This window comes from Acomys minous, assembly GCF_964271855.1.
Source record: "Acomys minous genome assembly, chromosome: 7".
Lineage (NCBI taxonomy): Eukaryota > Metazoa > Chordata > Mammalia > Rodentia > Muridae > Acomys > Acomys minous.
The window spans coordinates 82,247,364-82,268,308 of record NC_140488.1 but is presented as its reverse complement, the minus strand read 5'-3'; the positions used below and the strand labels follow the sequence as shown (position 1 = coordinate 82,268,308).

Sequence of the window (20,945 nt, the reverse complement as noted above, 5' to 3'; positions counted from 1 at the left end):
GAAAGATAGAAATGGACGGAACATTACCAAATTCCTTCTATGAGGCCACAATTACATTGATACCTAAACCTCACAAAGACCCAACAAAAAAAGAGAATTTCAGACCAATTTCTCTTATGAACATTGATGCAAAAATACTCAACAAAATACTCGCAAAGCGATTACAACAGCATATCAAAGACATTATCCACCATGACCAGGTAGGATTCATTCCAGGCATGCAGGGATGGTTTAACATACGGAAATCCATCAATGTAATCCATCATATAAACAAACTGAAAGAGAAAAACCACATGATCATCTCTCTTGATGCAGAAAAAGCATTTGACAAAATCCAACACCCATTTATGTTTAAAGTTCTGGAGAGATCGGGAATACAAGGCACTTATCTAAACATAATAAAGGCTATTTACAGCAAACCAACAGCCAACATTAAATTAAATGGAGAGATACTCAAGGAAATCCCTCTAAAATCGGGAACCAGACAAGGCTGCCCTCTGTCCCCATATCTCTTCAATATAGTTCTTGAAGTTCTAGCCAGAGCAATAAGACATCAAAAGGAGATCATGGGGATCCAAATGGGAAAGGAAGAAGTCAAATTATCCCTATTTGCAGATGATATGATAGTGTACATAAGCGATCCCCAAAATTCCACCAGAGAACTCCTGCAGCTGATAAACACCTTCAGCAAATTGGCAGGATACAAAATAAACTCGAAAAAGTCAGTAGCCTTTCTGTATACAAATGACAAACAGGCAGAGGAAGAAATTAGGAAAACTACTCCCTTCACGATAGCCACAAACAATATAAAATATCTAGGAATAACTTTAACCAAGAAAGTGAAGGACTTATTTGAAAAAAACTTCAAACCTTTGAAGAAAGAGATTGAAAATGACATCAGAAGATGGAGGGATTTACCTTGTTCATGGATCGGGAGAATTAACATAGTAAAAATGGCCATCTTACCAAAAGCAATTTACAAATTCAATGCAATCCCTATCAAAATACCTACAAAATATTTTGAAGATATTGAAAGATTAATTCTCAAATTCATATGGAGAAATAAAAAACCCAGAATAGCAAAAACAATCCTATACAATAAAAGATCCTCCGGAGGAATCTCCATACCTGATCTCAAGCTGTACTACAGAGCAACAGTAATTAAAACAGCATGGTACTGGCAAAGTAATAGGCTGGTGGATCAATGGAATCGAATTGAAGACCCGGAGATGAACCCACACACATTTGCTCACTTGATTTTTGACAAAGAAGCCAAATCTATTCAATGGAAAAATGATAGCATCTTCAACAAATGGTGCTGGTCTAACTGGATGTCTACATGTAGAAAAATGCAATTAGACCCTTATTTGTCACCATGCACAAAACTCAAGTCCAAGTGGATTAAAGACCTCAACTTAAAACCAGAGACATTAACTCAGTTAGAGGAAAAAGTGGGGAAGAGTCTGGGACACATAGGCACAGGAAACAACTTCCTGAACAGTACACCCACAGCCCAGGCCTTAATGTCAACAATTAATAAATGGGACCTTATGAGGCTGAGAAGCTTCTGTAAGGCAGCAGACACTGTCAAGAGAACAAAGCGACAGCCTACTGACTGGGAAAAGATCTTCACCAACCCTTCATCTGACAAAGGTTTAATATCCAAAATATATAAAGAACTCAAGAAATTAAACACCACAAAACCAAACAACCCAATTGCAAAATGGGGCTTAGAACTAAACAGAGAATTCTCAACAGAGGAATATCAAATGGCTGAGAAACACTTAAAGAAATGCTCATCCTCGTTAGGCATCAGAGAAATGCAAATCAAAACGACACTGAGATTCCATCTTACACCCATCAGAATGGCTAAGATCAAAAACTCAAATGACACCACATGTTGGCGAGGATGTGGAGAGAGAGGAACACTCCTTCACTGCTGGTGGGAATGCAAACTAGTACAACCACTTTGGAAAGCTATCTGGCGTTTTCTCAGAAAAATGGGAATAGGGCTTCCTCAAGACCCAGCTATCCCACTCCTTGGAATATACCCAGAAAATGCTCGAACACACAACAGGGACATATGCTCAACCATGTTCATAGCTGCTTTATACACAATAGCCAGAACATGGAAACAGCCTAAGTGTCCCTCAGTAGAAGAATGGACTAAGAAACTATGGTACATTTACACTATGGAGTATTACTCAGCTATTAAAAACGAGGAATTCCTGAAATTTGTGGACAAATGGATTGACCTAGAAATTATCATAATGAGTGAGTTCACCCAGAAGCAAAAAGAGACAAACGGTATATACTCACTTATATCAAAACACTAGTCCAAGGGATATGTCCCATGAAAAACCTTACTTACCAAGAAAGTGGGTCAGAGGAGAGGACATCCTATTGAGACTTTAGGCGAGAGTAGCATGGAAGAATGGGGAAATAACAGGACCCACAGGGTCCTGGAAACCTACAAGAAGAACTTTATGACAGGCAGATCTGGGTCCTGGGGTCCTCCTCAAACTAAGGCACCAGCCAAGGAGAAATAGGCAGTAAACTTCGAACCCCTACCAAGACCTAGCCGACGAACACGATATTCTCCACTGTTGAGTGGAGAGTGAGATCTGATTCTCACGTGAACTCTGGTGCCCCTTTTCTGACCATGTCCCCTGGATGGGGAGGCCTGGTGGCACTCAGAAGAAGGATAGCAAGTTACCAAGAAGAGACTCAATAATCTTAGAGCATACATAGGGGGAAGAAGTCTCCCTCAATCACAGACATAGGGGAGGGGAGAAGGGGGGAAGTGGGAGGGAGGGAGGAATGGGAGGAAACAGGGGAAGGGCTAACAATCAAGATGTAATATGAATAAATTAATTAAAAAAAATAAAATAAAAAGAGAAAAAAAAAAGAATGGAAGGATATGAAAGAAAGTAAAAAAAAAAAAAAAGAGTTTCAGAAAAGGTGGTTTGTTATGGACAACTCAAGGACAAAATATACCTTGAATCTTCAGCCATATCTTTATATCTAACTAACTTCTGAAATTCAAGTTTTGTTTTGTAATTACTTCAGATAATAAAAATTAAGGGTTAAACATCTAGATAGAAAAAGAGCAAAAAGAAATCCCATGTCATTTTTACTTATTTCTGATGAAAAACAAATGGACAGAAGTGTGAGGAAAAAATGATGTATACTGTTCAAGTAAAGTCTTCAACAAATATAACCTTCAGTACTATATGAGGATTCACGGTCAACGCAATTTAAGAAAGAAACATTTAAAACAGTCCACCTCAATTCTGTACATGCCTTTCCAGTCTTACCACCATGAGGTTTAATATTTAAATGTGCTTCCATGTTTGCCTGCTCTTGCAGGAATATTCCCTTTGCCTGAGTCTCTCTTCAGACTCTCTTCTCAGCTGAAGAGCTGGGACATGATTTGTATTCATCCTGAAACCACTGGCATTAATTGCTTTACTGCTTTCTGATTACTGTGTCAGCAAAGTATTATAATTTAAATTCTAGAAGGAAGGGGTTCCTATTTGGCAAGAGTTAACTAATTCAGGGTGAAAATGGAGAGGAAGGGTCCCTGCAAATTATACAGTAAGCTTTCAGTAAAGATTATCTTAAATTTATTTTTGATTTTTTATTAATCACATGAGTTTTAAATCCTTAATTTTAAACATTAATCTCAGTTTTTTATACATTAAAATTATAATTCCAAATACCTGTTTGGTGGTAGGTATCTTAACATTTTTATTACACAGAGAACTATTGCTGACTTGACTTAGAAATTACAGTCTATTTTCCTTGTTTCAAAACAAAACCACATGGAAAACCACTACTGCAGAAGCTTCCTAAAATATAAACCTATACATATATAAAAAGAACTTAAATAGAGTTACCCTTTAATGGGGCAACAATTCCCCTACCAGACATCACTGGCTATCAACAATAACAACAACAAGAATTTCCAATGTCAGAAATGGGTTACCTTTTTTGGAATTGTTGGTTAGTGATGCCGGATGGATCCTCAGTTATTATATGCTATTTCCATTATTATTGGCTACTCTCCAAAACAGCCAGACCCTATTGCTGAAGATACCACATACTTGATTCATAGAACATGGAGAAAAATCATGCTAGCATTGATCTGGAAGCTTCAAGCCTAATGACCAGCTTTTATAGTGCTGGAAAGTGCTATACATGCTACCAGAGGAGAAAAGGAATTATTAGCCTTATCCAGATGTGAATTCTGTGGGTGACAATAACAGCCTGCCTGCTAAAATATGCCCACTGGTACAATAGTAACTTGAATGTCATGGGAGTAACCAACTACTTTCTGGTTGGATTTAAGTCCTGCTCCACAATATCAAACCACAGCTCATACAGTTATTTGGGTCAAATACCTATGGCTAGACAAGTCATTGGCTGTAGAGGAGACCCTACTATAACCTCCTCTCCTCCTAGTTCCATCCTCCCTTCTTCTCCCTCCCCCACTACCAAACCACCTCAGCATATCAAGTCAAGTAAGGACTAAACATATCCTCTTTCCCTGTGGTCCAGAGAGGCAGCCACACCAGGAGGAAGTGACCAAAAATCAGGCAACAGAGTCCATGTCAGAAACATCACCAGCTCCCCTTACTAGATGACCCATATAAAGCATGAGCTGCCCATCGGCTACATCTGTGTAGGGGACCTAGGTCCAGTCCATGCATGGCCCTTGGTTGGTGCTTCAGTCTCATCAAGCCCCTCTGGGCCCTGGTTAGTTGGCTCTGTTGGTCTTTTTGTGGAGCTCCTGTCACCTCCAGGTCCTTTTATTCTCCCCCCAACCACTTTTCCAGAAGAATCCTTACATTTTGCCCAGTGTTTGGCTGTGGGTGTCTGCATCTATTTCAATCTACTGCTGGATGGAGCTTCTCATAGGACAGCAATACTAGTCTCCTGTCTGTAAACATAGCAGAGTATCATTAATAGTGTCAGGAATTGGCTCTCTCCCATAGGGTGGGTCTCAGGTTGGACCAGGCATTAGTTGGACATTCCCTCAATCTCTGTTCCATCTTTATCTCTGTACATCTTGTAGGCAAGACAAATTTTGGGTTGAAGGTTTTGTGAGTGGGTTGGTATCCCCATCCCTCCACTGGAAGTCCCACCTGGCTACAGGAGGTGGCAACTTTAGGCTCCATGTCCCCTGCATTTTAATGGTATAAAAATATAGCTTCAGGTGTTTTTCTATGTAGTAAATGACAATGTTTTCTGTTCCTTATTATTGAAATAACTATTATTCCATGCGTGGCATTCCAAAAGGATATTGGACTTAAAAATTTAATCCTATTCAGTACTTTTTAATAATGGAAGAATCTGTGACTTTTTTTTAAAATCACCTTGCTGTATCATTTACAATAAAAGAACAGGAAACTATTTACAAAATAATCTTATCTTCTGACTAACAGATACACAGAGGAAAATAATAAATATTTTTTTAAAAAATTCAGGTAACTTACCTTTGCATTTCCACAATACATTTGTCAAAACTAAAAAGGCCATCATAGGAACATAAAATTTTTATTTATATTTTACTGCTATTTCCTGTAGTAATATCTTTCTTTTTCAGGATTGTCCCATGATACCAGACTGAATAAATCACTTGTCACCTCTCACCAGTCTCTGGACTCTAACAGTTTATTAGTTTTTTTTTTTGTTTTATTTTATTTCGTTCCATGTTTCTCTCATACTGATATGATATCCTGTAGAAAGTACCTCAAAGTGGATTTGTTTGACGTTTCTCTTATGACTAGACTAATATTAGGTATTTGGGGTAAGAGTATTATAAAGATGGAGTACCTTTCTCATCACATTACATTGGGGATATTAGATATCCCCAGTTATTTATATTTATCACCTAATAACTTAATAATTCTCAAATTTCCTAACTGAAAATTTACTGTCTTTTTCTTTAGTATATACTTTGAAAATAAGCCAGTAAATTTTCATTGCTATCTTATAACTGTAATTTTGCTAGTATTATGAATTATAATATAAATATATGATATGCAGGATATATGATATACAACCCACAAATGTGTTGCAACCCACAGGTTGAGAACTCCTGCCATAGTGGACGGTATTTGAGTAGGGTTAGTAAAAAAGTGAACACATACAAATACAAGACTGTAGTTTTCTTGTTGCCAGCATTTGAAGAAATGTAGTTAATGCTGATGTGACCACTACTACTGCTGCTGCATGATTTCTTCTGCAGAGCATGTGGAATACATGAATTGGCAGGGCACAGAGTGTGTTTATAGCACTGAAACTATTCTGTGTGGTACAATAAAGTTGCACACATGTCCAAACCCAAAGTATGTGCTGTATCAGGAGCCAGGCTTAATGTAAACTGTGGGCTATGGGTGATAATGGTGTATTAGTTTAAGTTCACACAATTAGGATAAAGTACCATTCCAGTGGAGAGATGTTGTTAATAAGAGAAGGCTTTGCATATTGAGGAAGGGGTCAATGAGTTCCATTCAATTTTCTGGCAACATAAAACTGCTCCCTTAAAAAGAATGTCTATTGTTCCCAAAGCAAAGGCCCATGAACCCATATTATTTTATAATAGATAAAAAGATCTACTTTAAAGTTTTACTAAATTGATTGCATGTGAATACCAACAGTGTATTTGTTCTGAAATCTTCCTCTCAATAATTCTTCTGCCTTTTTGTCTCCTCTTCCAAGCTAAGAAGGTCACTCGTTCTTATGATAGTTCAGCCACTGATAGTTTTGTCTTAAATATTAGTCATCAAATTAGTCATTTCCAACTTCCTTAAAGCAATATTAAAACACTCATTCCCAAATTATTACCTGCTATGACTAGAACTGAAATCATCCCTTCTTGACTCCTAGGCCTGCCAAATTCTCAACCCATTATGTACTGGAGGTATATGTGAAATGGAGTATGCCCAGAGGAGAGAAAATAGCATATGGAAACAAGTGACACAGTATACTATTGCAACTCTGCCGAGAATAATCCCTCATCAGGAAGAAATTTTCTTTCCACTGCACAATTTTCTCAGCGGCTAAGCTACTACTTTGCAAAATTAAATAAGAGTTATGCTTTAAAAAAAAAAGCTGAGTGTTTCATTGAGCCGCAAGAGATGTGTATTGTGGCACACAGTACCATTTTTTAAAGAGAGAAAGACATCCCCATACCACTCCCCCAAACAATATGATTGTTTCAGAAGATCTAAGTTTGCATTTCAATTTCTTCCTAACACACAGTGGAAAAATTGTAAAACTGGAGCTTGAAACCAGAAAGTCATGCAGGGCTTTGTGTGTGCTTTGAAGGGAAAGGGAAAGTGATGAACAGAAAGGAAGCAGAAACCCATTGTGCTGCTCTGGTCTGCAGCCAACCCACCCCACTTATTCCTGTTTCTGGTACCTCAGGGAGTTTGTTTCTTTCAAGCTTTTGTGGCAAAAAGAAAAAAAATGTATTGGGAAATAGGGGAAAATCTACTTTGCAAAATGATATTATTTAGTCCAATCCTAGCAATTGGTGATACTACAAAAAAGAAAGCATTGAACTGACTTTTAGAAAATTGTATGTGAAAGACTTTTGTATGTAATTGTTGTAGCCTCTAAAGATCAAATAACAGTTCGCTGATGCTAAAGATTAGCTTTTAATTTTTCTCAACAACTATATGAGAGTCTTTTGTCCCCACCTTGCAATTTTGCAAGTAGAAAAAATGGTTCCTGTGGGCTTTCTAGGAGTGAGTCACATAGAGCTACTTGCTTCATAAATTCATGGTAGAACAGATGAGTACCATGTTGAAACACCAAAGTCCATCAGTGCACTTGAGCATCCTGAAAGGTCATCTCTCATCCAGTTCATTCTTCTTAAGGCCAAGACCTTCTCTTGGCCTGTAATCTTTGAAATTCTGTAATTTCTGGAAATTCTGTCAACCTAGAAAAATACGAAGTTTCAAAAGTCATCTAGCTCTGTCATATGTCAAACTAGTATTTTTTTATAGGAAAGAAGTCATAAATTATCCATTTACACATTTTGAATAAATGTTATAAGAACATAACAACATTATAAAATGAATCATTTGGTCACAGTCTTTCCTACAATAACTTCCCTGGAAAGATGACAAATGTACAAATATATAAGTATATACATACATATATATATACATACTCATAAACATTTACCCACATGATAATTTATAGCAAATATCTGTTATATACAGATGTATATCTATGTCTAATATGGTATTCATTATTCATTTATGTATATTATAATTGCATTTCAAGCATCTAGCAATAATTTAACGACTTCTAATTTTCTCAAATGTATGAAAATGTGAACTAAATTATGTGAAAATATGACTAAAGTATAGCTTGGTGATAGAGTACATGCCTAGCATAGATGAGACTGTAGTTTCCATTCCTAGTATAAAAAAATAATGCAGATCATTTCTAGTGAGCAAAAAAAAAATACTAATGGGAATGCAACTTGTACTTTTATAAATGCAGTATTACATAAGGAGTAAATAAGAGATACTTTAGATCTAGGTAAACAAAATAAGGTGACAACACAGAATCTCTAGCCACCAACCAATTGATTTATATCTATATATTGTCAGAAAGCTTTGTGTTACTCTAACAGATGCTCCACTGAGAATCGTTCCTATGGACTACTAAGATGGCTAATTCCTACCAATGAAGATGCTACATTCTAAAACTTCAACTGCCCAGTGTGCACATTGAACTTTGAAATAAAGCACCAGTAAGTAGTTTGAGATCCATTAGGCAAATAAGTGTTCATTTTGAGTAGATTCAATTAATGGCAGTATTTTCAGGGGTATGGAAATACATTAAACCACATGGCACTGACAGAGATTAAGTTAACTTCACCAAAAACCCATTCATTCACTCATCCTTTTTTAAATATTTAAAAATGCCATATGTCATGCCATATTTGCTCTAAACTTTGTCCTTCAATGTTTCACTAAACAAAGTTTTTTTTCCATTGGGTTTCACTGAGAATTTAAGAAGCTTTAGACTTACAAAGGAACAAAAATAACATTTTCTCTTTTATTTGTCATTATTTATGTCATTAAAGTTATATAATATAAAATATTTATGTCAGACATTTATGGCATTGGAATCCCCTCTAACCTTCAACCTCTCTTCCTTGTAATAATTTCTTATGATTAATCTCTCAAATATCACTTTATTTTAGCTCCTCCAAAATAGCTGTGATCATTTTTCTCTTATCTTTCCTTTAGACTTCATCCTGTGGTGGTTATCAAAACCGTGGCTTTTTATGTTGCAAAATTCTGCAGAAATAGATGCAAACTGAGTAACCATAAGAATATTAATGTTTGATTCTAGAACTGAGAACACAACACTTGAAATATAAATAAGGAAATTTCCACGCCCTTTCCGGAGTAAATTCAGAACATAATAGCAGAAAGTAGAACCAAGGGAATGAGCCACCAGACTTCTTTCAAGGTAATTTATATGGACAACTTATCAGTCCTCACCTATTTAAGAAGTATCCTTGAAGTAAAAAAAAAAAGAAGGAAACCTGAGAAGCTACAAAAGTAACTGTTCCAGAAGAAGGAACTGTCATGGCTTCAAACCTCAAACAGCATACCTTAAAAAGGCTTTGCCTGCTCTTGGGACCCTTTTCCTCCTAGTGGGTTATCTTGTCCAGCCTTGGTTTGAGGAGAGGTACCTAGTCTGATTGTAACTTGTTTATGTCATGTTAAGTTGATATCTCCCAGAGGCCTGACCTTTTCTAAAGGGAAACGGAGGAGGAGTGGATCTGGAGAGAAGAGAGTTGGGGGTGGAGCACCGGGAGATGTAGAGGAAGGGGAAACTTCAGTTGGGTTGTAGTGTATGAGAGAGGAACAACTAAGAAAAAAAAAGAAAGAAAAGGCAAATCCCCAGCCTTCTTAGGCCTATTTTAAGGCCACAAAGTCATTGAAGTAGTGACATTTTACTTTGTGTTCCACTGAGAAACTTACCTCTTCATAGATATTAAGAAGTCACCTACTTCAAATGTCAGTCACTACTATTAGAACTTCCTGCCCTTGCTTGCTATGCTGTGACGAATCTACTGATTCTTTTCTTTCTGATTTACCCGTTTGACCTTTTCCACTCTCTCCACACCAATTTATGTTGCATCTGTACTATAATAATTAGTATAAGCCAAACTCTTGTCTATATCAACCTGAGTTTTAGAAATATGGAAACACTCAGTTTTAGGCTTACAGGGATATCAAGCACATAAAGCCATCGGTACACGCGAGTCAGCGCCTTAGCTTAGATGTTTGGTAGAGCAATATTCCTAAGTAAAGCAAAGTCTTCATTCCTAGTCTGAATAGATACACAGAGACAAATGAACACAAGATAAATATGCTAATGATGTCCTCAAACACTTTGGCTTGATAATGTTCGACAATCTCACTGGCCTTAACAGCATATGTCTTAAAGGCAAAATTTCCCTCTCCAGTCTTTGGGTGTTACAGGGTAGATGATTGATCCTAAACCTTTCTGGCTGCCTAAGAGAGAAGGATATAAGTTGCATTTATTATCTCTGCAGTGCAGAAGTCTGGGAAATGAAGAGGCTAGAGCAGAGAGACTCAATCCAGCTAGCGTTCCTTTTTGTTTTTCAAGCTGCCCTGACAATAATGCAGCAGGGTGAAAAGATCAGGAGCACTTTATACACATTGTGCTAATTACTGCAAGTACTTAAAGTTGTAATTAGCTTATTATACTGCAGAGATCCTAACATGGCATGTCTTTCAAAAGAATTTCTCTCCAGATCATTAGTGGGAAAGCTAACAACATCTGCTTCAAATAAAATCAACCAATTAGCACAGGCAACTCCACATAGTTTGCAATCAGAGAATTATATTGTGCCAAGTGCTAATTTCAATGTGAATGCTATCTCCTTCTCATATCCCACGCTTCTCTGCCAGCACAGCTGGTGTTTAACACCACTGACTTCAGCGAAGTCTCCAAAAACTTATGTTAATTTGAAATAACCTAATCAGAAGTGTGCAATACAGACTGAGGTTGATCTCAGCTTAATTAAAACTGACCTTGTCATTTCACTGCCTGTAAAACACCATTATCTCACCATTTATCACTCAACTACCACAAATATTCCATTTACATGAAAACCCAGGAAGATGGGTCCCAAGCCACTAGAGCTATTTTCAGGAGTACTGTGAGCACTGGAGCTTAATGGAAGGAGAGGTCTGCCTATAAGTATGGGGTAACAATAAAAGTAATTCAGCACACTCAAAATAACTTGTCAGGCCTACCCATGAAGGCTGATCTGCCCACTTCCGTTGGCTCGAATGACATATTCACTCCAGAGACTGACAGGCATTAGCAGATGTGAAGGCTTTCATTTTAAAATTAATATCTCACCCAGTACCTTTCAGGGAGCTGAATCGTTCAATCAATAAGCATGACATGGCAGGTGTGATGTGTACAAGGCACTAAATTCTTCTGCCAAAGGTACTAGAAAACATCTGTTCACATGCGTGTGTGTGCATGTCAATGGATTAACTGCTGAGGAAAAAAAAGTGATTGCAAGTAAAATGTGAAATATACTTAGATTCACTAAAATAAAATTAAAAACAAAGGAACATCATATTTGTAGAGCATACATACCATCAAATATACCTTGCTGAGCCTGCATAAAGTCCCCAACCCTGTACTCTCTCTCTCTGTGTGTGTGTGTGTGTGTGTGTGTGTGTGTGTGTGTGTGTGTGTGTGTGTGTACAACTGCCTGTCAAATTAAACAGTTGCCATTCTTGTTTTCTGCATATCGATATGAAGTTAAAAATGGCTTCAGGTTCTCGTTCCAAGTTTTGTTTTAATATTTTCATACATCTCAGCCAAAACCATATTGAACGCAAGGCTAAAAGCATTATTTTATTTGTGAAACCATTACAATCAGGAAAAGTAAATAAAATAAATTTTTAATTGATTATTTACTTTACACCCAACCATAGTTTCACCTCCCTCCTCTCCTCCCAGTCCTTCCCCCCACCTCTCCGTACTCCCATCCACTCTCCCTCCAGTTTTCTTCAGAAAATGGCAGGCCTCCCATGGATAGCAACTAGCCCTGGCATATCAACTTGCAGTAAAACTAAGTGAATCTTTCCTATTGGCTGGATGAGGGGGCTCAGTAGGAGGAAATGGTCTCAAAGGCAGGCAACAGAGTCAGAGACAGCCCCTGCTTTCACTGTTAGGAGTCCTACTTGAAAACAAAGCTACATGACTGTAACATATGTGCAGAGGGCCAAAGTCAGTCTCCTGCAGGCCCTCTGGTTGGTAGTTAAGTCTCTGTGAGCCCCTACGGGCCCAGGTTAGTTAATTCTGTAAATCTTGTGAGGTTCTTGATCACTCTGGCTCCTCCAATCTGTTCTCCCCGTCTTCTTCTGAATTCCCCAAGATCTGCCTAATATTTAGCTGGGGGTCTCTATATCTATTTCCATCTATTTCTAGTGAGGCCTTTCTGATGATTATACCCCTGTTTGTATCATTAACAGTGTCAGGGGTTGGCTCCCTCTCATGGCATGTGTCTCAAGCTGGACCAGTCATTGGTTGGCCACTCCCTCAATTTCTGTTCCATTTTTACCCCTGCACATCTTGTAGGCAAGACAAACTACAGGTCAAAGGTTGTGTGGCTGGATTGGTGTCCCAATCTTTTCATTGGAAGTCTTGCCTGGCTACAGGAGATAGCCAGTTCAGGCTCCATATCCACCATTGCTACTGGTCTTAGCTATAGTCACCCTCATAGATTCCTGGGAGTTTTCATTGCCCTTGGTTTCTAGCTCATCCCAGAGATGCCTCCCCAATTCCAGTTGCCTTTCCTGGTACTCTCTCCCTCTGTCCTCCTCCAATCCAATTCCTCCTGTTCCCACCTCCACTCCTATCAGGTTCCCTCTCCCTGTCTAACCATGATGTTTATTCTCTTTCCCCAGTGAGATTCATGTTCCCCACGCTGAGCCTTCCTTGTTACTTAGCTTGTTTGGATTTGTGGATTGTAGAATGGTTATCCTTTACTCCATGGCTAATATCCTCTTATAAGTGGGTACATACCATGCTTATCTTTCTGGGTCTGGAAGGCCTCACAGAATGATCTTTCCTATTTTCATCCACTTGCCTGCAAATTTCATCCTGCCATTGTTTTTAATAGCTGAGTAATACCCCATTGTGTAAAAGTACTACATTTTCTTTATCTAGTCTTCAGTTGACAGACATCTAGGTTGTTTCTAGTTTCTGGTTGTTGCCAATAAAGTGTCCTTGCTATAGGTGAAGCATCCTTTGGATGCCCAGGAATTGCATAGCTGGGTGTTGAGGTATATTGATTGCCAATTTTCTGAGAAACTACCAAATTGATTTCCAAAGTGGTTGTACAACTTTGCACTCCCACCCTTGTTCCACATCCTCACCAGCATGTGCTGTCACTTGAGTTTTTATCTTAGCCATTCTGACAGGTGTAAGATGGAATTTCAGAGTCGTTTTCATTTGTATTTCCCTGATGGCTAAGGATATTGAACATTTCTTTAAGTGTTTCTCGGCTATTTGGGATTCCTCTATTGAAAATTATCTGTTTAGCTCTATACCCTATTTTTAATTGGATTATTTGGTTTGTTGATGTCTAGTTTCTTGAGTTCTTTATATATTTTGAATATCAGCCCTCTGTTGGATGTGGGGTTGGTAAAGAACTTTTCCCAGTCTGTAGGCTGCAACTTTGTCCTAGGAAGTTTTATTTGTCCTTAAATCACATGATTACCATCAACTCAACATAATTGCTAATGTTTTCCTCCATTCAAGGAAATGTCTGTTTTGGTTTTGTTCTCCTCACAGTCAATCTAATCCAATCAATATTACCATTGACCACATAAACTCTAACCCTGTAGCACTTATGTACTGGATTAATGCAGATATTAACTATCTTGAATTGTTTAATGTGTGGCAGTGTATTCTTATTTCATATATATGACAGTTGTGTCTGTGTATCACATGCATGTCTGCTATATACTCAGATTAGAAGAGGGCATCAGATCCCCTGGAACTATAGTTACAGATGGGTGGGAACTAACCCTGGGTCCTCTGTAAGAACAGCCAGAGCTCTTAACTGCTAAGACATCTCTCCAGCTCCATTTGTGGCAATTTTATCTTAGCCATACTTTAGGAGGCATATACTCTTAATTTATGCAAATATTTGTTCTTGTTGGGTAAATAATGGTCACAGTATAAAAAAATTGAATCTAATTTTTCCTGAGTATATGACCTTAGACAAATGTGATCTTGAACCACATGTCAAATTTTCCAAGTTCAAATTTGTACATGAGATGAATAATATCCACTTTAGACTGTTCAAGTTTTTTTTTAAAGAATGGTTATAAATGCACCTAAAACAAAGAGTACAATAGATATTTACTGAATGAGTCCCATAGAAAGTAGCCAAACATTCAGTGAAATATAAAACAAAAGAAAATGTAAGACCACTTAAGGAATTTTGTAAGGAAAAATGAAGTAGCCATTGCATATCACTCATATGATAAGCCTATAGGCAAATAAAAGGAAAACAAATACATTGACAACATTATTTTTAAGCTGGACATAGCTGGATATGCCTTTAATCTCAGCACTTAGGAGGTGAAGGCAAGACTATCAGGAATTCAAGCTCGTCTTCAGATTGATAGTAAATTTCAGGTCAGCCTTGGCCATATGAGATCCTGTCTCAAAGGACAAAAGTACCCACTGTTTTGAAAATTGAAAAGTGATGTTCAGGCTTAAATGTATCATTAAAAATACCAATTTGATTTCGGCCAATACAGGTGGTAAACTTTAAACCCCTACCCAGATCTAGCCAATGGACAGAACATTCTCCACAGTTGAGTGGAGAGTGGGGTATGACTTTCACACATACTCTGGTGCCTCATATTTGACCATGTCCCCTGGAGGGGGAGACCTTGTGGCACTCAGAGGAAGGACAGCAGGTTACCAAGAAGAGACTTGATACCCTATGAGCATATACAGGGGGAGGTAATCCCCCTCAGTCACAGTCATAGGGGAGGGGAATAAGGGGAAAATGGGATGGAGGGAAGAATGGGAGGATATAAGGGATGGGATAACCATTGAGATGTAACAAGAATAAATTAATAAAAAATTAAAAACAAAACAAAACAAAAAAAAAAACAAAGAAATAAGTCAACATGTCTTTTTCCACCCAGAAGATAATGGTCCTGTGAGAGGTTACTGTAATTGGTAGGATGTTTTGTAATGCTAAGGGATAGCCTTCCTAAAAGAAGACTAGATGGACAGCTTCTGATTCCTTCCAAAGAGAAGTGGAAAATACTTAGGCCATATTGTTAGATAATGTTATATTAGTCACACAATCTCTCAAGACATTATAATTTGATGGTGAGATATTTCATCTCCCATTTTATGAATGTTGTGTGATCCCATTCATCAAATGTTTTCTGCCTCTGTGATCCTGGGGAAATTGTTCCAAAAATTTCAGTCTTCTTATAATAGCATCATCTATCATTCTGGTTAGTAGATAAAATAGTTTATGTCAAGTATTCAGTGTTTTGCCTCTGGAAAACAGCTACTGTTGGTATTTTTGCTGTATCTACTACCCCTGCTGTGACAAAAGAGTAACATTTCTTAGAATAATCCTGAACATTGCTCCCTTGTGACATATCATATATCACCTTCTCTGTGTCTTCCACATCCAGGCTGGATTATTCACTCTCTCTTTGATTTCATAGAACTTTGTGCATATTTTACTGAAAGGTTTTGTAATGATTTGTGTACTTGTCATTTTTCGTATCACTGCTTTCCTGCCAAACTTTTTGAACTATTCAAGAGCAGGAATTTGCATCCTTAATCTTGATCAAGTATTTCACATAGTAGAAATACAATAAGTATTTATGGAGTGAATGGATGATGAATAGAAGTATTAATATGTTATATAAAGATACATAAGCATTGCATGCATTCTTTGAAATACCAAAGTCTTAAGTTCATACCAATCTCAGAATTTCAAGAACTTAAACTACACACAAAGTATAAATTTTACTTATATATTTATTTATTCATGTTATATCCTGGTAGTAGCCCCCTGTCTACTCTCCTCCCAGGCCCTCCCTATTTCACTTCCCCTATTCCTCAGAAAGCTCTCTTCCCATATATCTAAGCTTATCAAGTCACAACAGGATTGAGTTTGTCCTCTTCCACTGAGGCCAGGCAAAGCCATCCTACCAGGGAGAAGTGATTGAAAACCAGGAACAGAGTCCATGTCAGTAACAGCCCCTGATCCCCTTACTAGTGGACCCACATGAAGCCTACACTGCCCATTGGCTACATTTGTGTAGGGGGCCTAGGTTCACTCTATTCATTGTCCTTAGTTGGTACTTCAGTCTCAGCAGGCCCCACTGGGCACTGGTTACTTGGCTTTGTTGTCACAAGGTGTAAATTTAACCTTCAGAAATTCCAAAAGTTTTCCCCCCAGTATTGTGTTTCTTTTAGAATTCTTTGACTTTCACATGTACTCTGGTGCCTCATATTTGACCACGTCCCCTGAATGGGGAGACCTGGTGGCACTCAGAGGAAGGATAGCAGGTTACCAAGAAGAGACTTGATACCCTATGAGCTTATATAGGGGGAGGAAGTCCCCGTCAGTCACAGTCATAGGGGAGGGGAGTAAGGGGAAAATGGGAGGGAGGGAGGAATGGGAAGATACAAGGGAAGGGATAACCATTGAGATGTAATATGAATAAATTAATAAAATAAAATTTAAAAAAAGAAAAAAATCTTTGTGAACTCAATGAGAGACTATCAAAAGAGTTCTCTTGAAAATTTTCATCCTTGTTAGCAGTAAGGCAATTAAATAAAGGACTTTCCTACATGAGAATTTCTTCCCTCAAAAGGTCTACTTTTGTGAGTATAGCTATTATATGGCAAGACAACACATGAACAAAATAAATAACTTAATACAATTAAAATAAAAACAAAATAAATAACATGTAGACTGGATAATTGTTTTCACTGGCATTCAATCCTATGTTAAATTTACTATGAATAATGCTATGGCTACTCTTATCACAAATTATCTTAGAATTTTATAGTATGAACTCTAAATCAGAAATTAAGAATTCACAACCATCTCTCTTCCCTCCCTCTTCCTCTATATTAATCTACCTCTTTGGTTGACGGTCTCTTTTACTTTCCTTGCTCCTGTGTTTATATCAGGTTATAAACTCAAATCTAAGATTTAGAGTTATACAAATAAGAGAGAACATGAGGTGTTTGTTTTTCTTAGGGTGGGTTACATAACTCAGTATATTATTATTTACAGTCCTATCCTTAAGTGAGATGAGAGAGAGAGAGAGAGAGAGAGAGAGAGAGAGAGAGAGAGAGAGAGAGAGAGAGAGAGAAATAATTAACAAAGAGGAGCTCATGAACTTGAGAACAATTGAGGGAGACTTGGGAGGAGTTGGAGGAAGAGATGAAGGGGTAGAAATGAAATACAGCATGTATTAAGTCCTCAAAAATATGAAAATTGAAAAAGAATTTGCAACTAGTCCATCTTTTAAAAACCCACTTCATCATTTCTCAGAGAATCTATTAGACAAAAAGTATAACTGGAATTAGGGCAAAATAATTTTTGGCTTTGGTGCTTGCTGTAGAATTCAGGATATTGTACATAGTCATCAACATACTATTGCAGTAAACTACAGTCCCAGGCTCTGCACTGAAGACATTTTAATTGTACCCACTGAAGTACAATTTATACAAAAGACACAAACTAAAACATCCCAATTTTCAAACAATATTTTAAATATTGCTCATATGACCTGAGGTTTTCAGACCACCAGATAAACTGTGTTCTGTAGATTGAAACCAAGTGTATTTAATCATATATTAATATTAATGAGATTAAAATGTATACAGCTGAACTGAATGGTGACTATTTTGGCTTTTCTAGGATTGGCTAAATTTTCTGTGTTCTGTCATTGCCTAAGTGGGTATGTATTCCTTAAACAAAATATTCAAAGTTAGAATGTAAAATCTTTGACATTCATATATAATTACAAGTCATCAGTTAATTAGGATATGCACTAAACCTGAAACTCTATTTTCCAGATATTGATATTGTACTTCTAAACTTAAAATCCGATTTGTGTTTTTAAAACAAATATTTGTGGGCCACCTGTATGCCACTGAATCCATGGATTCATCCAAAACTTACAAGAGATCTCAACAATGGATTTAGGGCAACATTTCTTCAGTATAGAATGGTGATGGAGATAATCCTCTATCGTCTTTTTTTTTTTTTTTTTTTTTGTCTTATTAGCTCTCTTTTTCCTTCCATTTTTCTCACTGCATGGTAAACCTTCTTACTGCCCATGTTATAACAAGCTCAGACAATGGATGATGTTTACTTTTTGTTTGCAAACAACAGAATCCACAGCATTGCCAGCAGATGCCCTTGATTCACAGTGAATGAGAAATGGAATTATAGGAAATCAGTGTGTATTGTGTGTCCAGCTGAGATGGATACTGGCAGAGCAGACTCCAGGAAATATTTTAGAGCACAAATGTGTATCCTTAAGACCTTTCTCACTCTAGGGCAACTCTTTGAAGGTGACCATCTCCTTCATACTTTTGTTCAATATGTATCCACCTCTCAATTCTTAAAAATAATTTTTTGTTTCTGTAGACCTTCTGTGCTATTTCATCAGATAAAATTAAGATGGATAACTAAGGCCATACTTTCAGATAATGTTATTCTTTGTTAGAAAACATCTGAAGGTTTAAGATCCTAAAATCAAGCAATGGGTTTCTAAATATGTCAAATAACTTATATCTCTCAAGTCAGTGAAGAAGTATTTATCAATAACTATGAAAGGCATGAGATTTTACACACTTATAAGCTGAGAAAGTAGCTTGCCATGGTTTCTCAAAAGCTGGTGAGAGACAAGAGACTCCTGGATCAGAGACAAAAAAATTCGGCCTACCAACAAGTGAGTGTTAGGTATGTATCATTTCCCCTTCATCAGCAAGTCACACAGTATGACACAGAAGTGTCATGCATGACTTCAATCGGTATTCAGAACAGCAGAGGAACACTGGGCATAGGGAATCTTAATTTTTTTTTCAAGACAGGGTTTCCCTGTATAGCCTTGGCTGTCTTGGACTTGCTTTGTAGATCAGGCTGGCCTCGAACTCACAGAGATCCACCTGCTTTTGTCTCCCCCAAAGTGCTGGGATTACAGGTGTGTGCCACGGTGCCTGGCTAGGAATCTGAATTTTTATGATGAGAAGCATAAGATGTGTAATTCATGAAAGACGGAAAGAGAATGACCTCTGACCTGTATGAGGAAGATGCATTTACCAGGTGTCCCAAATAATAATCTTATAGACTGCTACTGGCACATGGAAAAGCAATAAACATGCATGTACATGGGCCACAGATACAGAGGTTTTAGTTCTGTGGATCTGGTGTGCATCCCAACCATATGAATTTGTAAAAAGATCCCAAGGACAGTTGACGTTGCTACTTCCAACAATAACCAGTCTTCTATGTCATCTATGCTAGTATATTTTACTGATTTTATAGAAAAAAATGAATTAGAATGGAAGATGACAAAGCAAGTACATATACATAACAAAAACAAAGACAAAGAAGTAAAAGGGAGAACTGACCTCTACTCTTACTCATGGTAAACATTAATGGCATGTGACTTCCAAGCCTGTACACATGACGTAAGTTCCTATTTTTTGACTTTCATCTGGGAAATAATAAGATTGCTTTGCTCTCCTGAGCTCAGAACCCAGAAGCAGGAAGTTATGATCCTATACACTAGTGGAAAGTGAAGGTAATATCCATACCTAGTAAATGTCCTTGACCTCGACTATATGTGTGTGAGTGTGAATGTATATCTTATAACTCATGAAGTTTTAAGTGTGATATAGTTTGCATTAGTCTATAGTTCATACCCTCTAAGATCAAAATTCAAACTGCCACATGGACTCAAGGATGCAAGACCTATACCCTTTGCCATCAGAGAGATACAATTAACCCATTCATTTTAGTCTTTGTCGTTTTTAACATTTTTGCTGTTTGATATCACTCATGTACATTTTGAGGTATGCCCTTCTTTTCCAAGACATTAATTTATAGAGTATTTATATGATTATTTTATCATTTAAGTAAAATGGACTCTTGTCTATCACTTTTCTAAAAGACAAGTAATAAAAAAATTAAAAATCAATTAATTACCCTAAACCATATCACTCAGAAAAAATCATTAATACTATATGATTAATATTCCAAACATCTCACTATACTTTCAGAGTAGGATAAAAAATGGATAAATATAATGTTAGAAAAAAACACCAATGAAGAAACATTAACTAGGAAAAGACAGATTAACAGAGACTACTTCATAAATGTGACAATATTCCAAATGGTTTTAATATGATATATTAAGACTATACAAATTAAAAAGAAAAAACCAGGGAGCTTCCCGACTTAAATTGACAGGTTGAACACAGACATTTACCTTCAATATATCTGATATGTGACCCCTGTAAAAGAGTTCTTCAACCTTTCTAAAGGGGTCTTGACCCTCAGGTTGAGAACCACTGTCTTAAAGCCTAATTAAAATAATAATGAATCACTATTTCTATGATCACTATTTCTATAATAATAAAGAAATTGGTTGTGAAACAATAGCCTAAAACTTTGTGTACATAGAAATGAATACCTATAGCCAAGGCCGTGGAAAATAAATCACTAAAATATGACTTGGCTCCTTTGATACTACAGTTAGTGACAGAGAAGGTGGGGTTCACACACTGAAAGTCTCAAGTATAGCACGAAATTAGAAACCTCATCTACTATA

General features: G+C 37.2%; 1 protein-coding gene across 1 annotated transcript in view; it reads right to left on the bottom strand.

The window, feature by feature from the left end:
- LOC311601688 (uncharacterized protein) overlaps window positions 1–20,945 on the bottom strand; it is a 177,191-nt gene that overhangs the window by 15,255 nt on the left and 140,991 nt on the right. The window contains exon 7 of the mRNA XM_084789362.1: window positions 7,710–7,951. The gene's annotated coding sequence lies outside the window, so the exon portion shown is untranslated. The remainder of the gene's footprint in view (window positions 1–7,709; window positions 7,952–20,945) is intronic.